At 34.0% G+C, this 5,070-nt stretch overlaps 1 long non-coding RNA gene across 1 annotated transcript; it reads left to right on the top strand.

Annotated features, from left to right (window-relative positions):
* The first annotated feature begins 590 nt into the window (after positions 1–590).
* Positions 591–4,236, top strand: LOC137488290 (uncharacterized). Its single transcript, XR_011007278.2, has 4 exons — positions 591–653; positions 1,029–1,092; positions 1,371–1,495; positions 2,464–4,236. It is a non-coding gene; the product is annotated as an uncharacterized lncRNA (long non-coding RNA).
* Positions 4,237–5,070: the final 834 nt, after the last annotated feature.

Genomic DNA, 5,070 nt, shown 5'->3' with positions numbered 1-5,070 from the left:
ATTGTTAGTAAATCCAAACGTGAGCGATTCTGAGCGTGAAACTTGGCGTACGCAAAGTTTTTGTGTGTACGCAGCGTTGATACATGAGGCCCCTGGTCTGTAGTGTAATGTGTGTGAATGAATGTGTATGGATGTTTCCCAGTGATTGGTTGCAGCTGGAAGGGCATCTGCTCCGTAAAACAAATGCTGGATACGTTGGCGTTTCATTCCGCTGTTGTGACCCCAGATTATTAAAGGGACCCCAGCCGGCACACGACCGACCTTCAACGTTGAAATATGGTTGAAATAAGGTCAGATGTGTTTTGAACGTTGAAATAATGTTGACAGAACGTTTAATGTTGAACGGTTGAAAAACAGCCTGCATATGACAAGGCTTCAACGTTGAAATGTGGTTGAAAATACGTCAGTTGTTGTTTTAATGTTGAAACAATGTTGAATGATAAATGGTTGAAGAAAGTTACAGAAATCCTTGTACAAATCAACGTTGACATTTTTTTATCATGATCTGTATGTTGAATTAACGTCATGGCTTCACCCAATATTCAACATGTTTGGTTACCATGGTATCGGAGGACTCGGCGCACGCGGCCACGCGCAGCGCTTCACTTCACTTAATTACGAACACCTGACCTGCAGTGCAGCAGAATTCAGAGGTAAGCTTGTTTTTAGATGCTTTATTGTTTTATTTACCCCCCGATTTTGTTTTACACACAGTGTATCTTAAATGTGACTTGGTGTAGTGTTTCGAATTTTGAAGCATTTAAAACTTTCCAGTTTGTTTTTAGTCTTGTTTGCGCTCCGGTGACGCAGCTAATCTCGAGATAATGTCATATGTTTAACGTCAGTCTAAATGAGCGTTTTTATGGCAAATTCAAAGCGATAAACTCCAAACGCAGTTTAAAGTTACTGAGCAACGTTATAAAACAATATCCTTTTTATACGCTGTATCATTAGTGTTATTATTACAAAGTGAACTGCTGTCGTTTCACTGTTGTTGTTGTTGTTGTTGTTGTTGTTTTTGCTTTTAGACATGTAACTTACTCCAGAGACGCACTAACTTGCACAGCATTGAATGGAAAAGGCTTTGTCCATGTAAGTTTACTTTACCTTTAACTATCTGTTAAATCTTCTTGGTGCTTTGGTTGGTGATATTCTCTTTCTAATCTGTTTGTTTATTGATTGTTAGGCTATGTTGTGATATTATATTGTTATATTGATATTATTATTGTGAAATCATGTTGTGATGTTATACTATGTGACAGTATTGGGGAAAAAATATGTATTTAGTGAGAAATTAATGCTTAAATTACACTTTGTATAGTAGCAGATAAGAGGTGTAATGGGTTTTAACTTTCTGAGTTTTCTGGAAGGTCCAGTTGAGGGCATCAAGAACACGCAGATAGCCTAAATGTGTCAGCCTGGACAGACTGCAGTTCTGCTACTCCATGCTAAGGCTTTTGTATGGATGTCTTGACTGCTACAGTGTTCTCTAAAGGTATTACTGGAGCAAAACAACAGCACCTGTTAAAGTGAAATTTGTATTAAAAAAATAGTAATACATGTGTAGCAGGTCCAGTACATGTGATGTCATTGAGAAGTTGTTTTTATTAAATGTCATTAAAACAAATAAATAAACATGCTATTTAAATAAATCTAAATATTAAAAACTTGATGATTAAGATGACAAATGAAATGCATCATCTGTCTTGCGAAAAGGGTCTACTTAAGAATTCTGGTGTTTTCCAACTGAGAGGGATAGTTCACCCAAGAATGAAAATTTACTCACATTTTACTCCCCAAATGGTTTAAAACCATTATGAGTTTATTTTGTTGAACACAAAAGAGACTATTCTGAAAAAAAAAAAAAACTAAAAACCTGTAAACATTGACCTCCATAGTAGAAAAAAATACTATAGAAGTCAATGGTTAAATAGATTTGCAGCTTTCTTCAAAATATCTTCTTTTGTGTTCAATGTGGTCAGTAAATGACGACAGAATACAAATTTTTAACTATCCCTTTTATTCTCTGTCCTACATGCAGACTTTTACAGAAGTGCTACTCCTTCTAGAGATTTTCTCAACCATGTCTAAAAAGCTTTAAACAGCTTTTACAGTACATGTAATGGTTTACAACAACTTGTAATTATTAGATGTGTTGAATGTTTCATGATTCTTTACTGCAGCCTTGGTTAAAAAAAAAAATAATAAAATAAAATTTTCGAGAATCTGAAATTTGAATTCTGGAAATGCTGGCACCAGTAGTGGCGAAGGGCTTCCTGATGACATCACACCTAATTCTTCACTTCTCTTAGTTAGGAATATTCAGATGGATGAGTCAAAATTATTGAGTGTGGCGATTATTATAAGACAAATTTGGATTCAATAAAAAATAAATATTTGAATTTCACTTTGTATAATAGCAGATACCAACTTAGTTGTAACCTCGTATTTCATTTATTGCAGGTTTTCTGGAAGCTCCATTTGAGGGCATCAAGGACATACTGATGGCCTAAACCAGTGTCAGCCTAGACAGACAGACATCTATTGCAGTTCTGCTACACAAGACCAAACTCTGCTTTTGTATGGATGTCTGACTAGTACGGTGTTCTCTAAAGGTATAACTGGAGCAAAACAATAGCATCCGTTACAGTGAAATTTGTGTTCATAAAAGATAGTGATATATGTGTAACAGGTCCAGTACATTTGTCATAAAGGTTAAATCACAGTAAGTACTGTAAAAATAACTTGTTTGCCTTTGCCACAACAGGTCATGGTGTGTGCATACTGCTCGTAGTAAACACACACGCTGATCTGATGCGGGAGAGATATGCGCAAACACATTTGTATTTACTGTTTTGTTTTGCCTCACTAAAGTGTTGTTGGAGCTTGGTATGTTCACAGTTGAAATCACTGAAGTCACATGGAACGTTTTGACAATGTGTTTTGTGCCTTATCTTGACAATGACCATCTTGGGACCATTGCTGTCTGTAGAGGATGAGGCATTTAATCTAAAATATTTTAGTTTGTGTTCTGAAGATTAACAGGTCTCTGGGATGACACAAGTAATTAATAACAGAACCTATATGAACACTTAATGTGACATGTAATAGTGAAATAGTGGTCCTACATTCACAAATGTGAGCCATTATTATAAGACCCCTGTAAACATGCAATTTTTATGATACTAATAATAATGGAATAACAAATTGCTATTACTGTTGTGTTTGTGAGAGAGAATCAAACCATATATTCTACACATTTTCTTGATGATTTACTGAAATATTTGTCTATGTTCCACTGTCACAGGTGCTCAGTTTTGCTGCAGTAATGCTAAACACAATAGATGTACTTTATACAAAAAAAAAAAAACTACTAAATATTTAGCATGCAGACCTGCAAAGTGAAGGAGTAATGTCAGGTTTAGATTATAGCATGAGTTTTCACTATTGTGAAAGTGAAGCCATTCATTCACAATGAATTGGAATAGCAAACCTCGTTATTTATTTTGTAGGAAACTCACCTGGTGTTTGAGAAATAAATATGTATTTAAGTGCTAGACTGATATAGATGTTTTAGTGTTTTACACTTGATTCTTTGTCCCCAGTGCCATCTTTTACCTCAAGTGTTTCTCTCAACCTATAAAACCTCAAACAGATGTAATGTATTTCACTTGTGATTCTTAGTTGTGAGTGATGTTTTTAATTTTATTTTTTTTACTGCAGCCACTTTAAAAATGGGTATTTTGTAAACTTTGTAAACAGAATTGAAGCGTAGTTTAGTTACTTAGTTTAATTTAGTTAGTATCTGTCTTTCTGAAGACGGTATCACTTTACAAAAAGGTTGTATTAGTAAGTGTTAATGTATTTACTAACATGAACAAAGAGCAATGAAGCATCTTTCATATAAAGAAAGTACAGTTCATGTCAGCTCAGTGCATTAATGTTAACAAGCATACATTTTGATTTTAATAGCATCGGGACATATTTCAATTAATTAAATGATTAATAACTGCTGTACAAGTATTTGTTCTTTGTTCATGTTAGTAAACATTAACTTTAATTCATGAAACCTAATTAAAAAGTGACTATTTAATTGTATGCCTTTTTTCTGTATTTGAGTGTACAGCATGTATAGTAACCTGCATGGTTTTAATGAACTATGTATGATGTAAATGTTGCTGTATATTTAGAATAATTGAAATAATGAGGTGTGTATTAAATAAATTGATACACAGACTAAGTTGTGTATTTGTGTCGTGTATTTTTTATTAGTAAAAATTTGTTTGCTATATTTATGGACTTTGCGTTGTATGTAATTTCTATTTAACTTACGTTGAAATGTATGACGGTGAAACAACGTCACGGTATCAACGTTGATCCAATTTGCAAAATCGAAAGGTAATTCAACCTTCATTCAACGTCTACAAAACGACCACAATTCACCCATGAAAAAGGTTAGAGTGAAACAACGTTGTGATTTCAACGGTGAATCACCGGTGGTGGTCCGACGGTGAAACAACGTCACTATATAAACGTTGATCCAATTTGCAAAATCGAAAGGTAATTCAACGTTGATCCAACCATAGACCTGACGTTGATTCAACGTTGAATCACCGTTGAAATGCCGGCTGGGACTAAGCCAAAAAGAATATGACTGAATGAATGATTGAACATTATTGTCTATTACAATCTCAGTAATACAACTTACAACAAAGCAATACTAAAAAACTGCCAGATTGTCACAACCACCCACAAAAGAAAACAATATTCTTTATGTCTGTAGCCTATTTTGTATGTCTATTTACTGTTTCTGGAGTTTGATGTATCATCAGATTTGAGAAAACTTGTAAATTATCTGTGAAAACCATGCATATAACAAGTTTACATGTTTAGAATAAGTTTAAAAGAATCTCCAATATGCTGTTCTTTAAGTGCCCTTTATTTATTCATCTCACAAAATATTGTCACCTAAGAATTATATAAGGTTCTATCTACATTCTAAATGATTTCGAGAAATTAGGCTTCAAAGTTGATGCATTCCATATAAAAAACAACATGTATCATTTCTCT

Source organism: Danio rerio, chromosome 18, assembly GCF_049306965.1.
Source record: "Danio rerio strain Tuebingen ecotype United States chromosome 18, GRCz12tu, whole genome shotgun sequence".
In the NCBI taxonomy this organism is placed as follows: Eukaryota; Metazoa; Chordata; class Actinopteri; order Cypriniformes; family Danionidae; genus Danio; species Danio rerio.
Note: the sequence above shows the minus strand (reverse complement) of the source record. Positions and strands in the feature narration are given on the sequence as shown.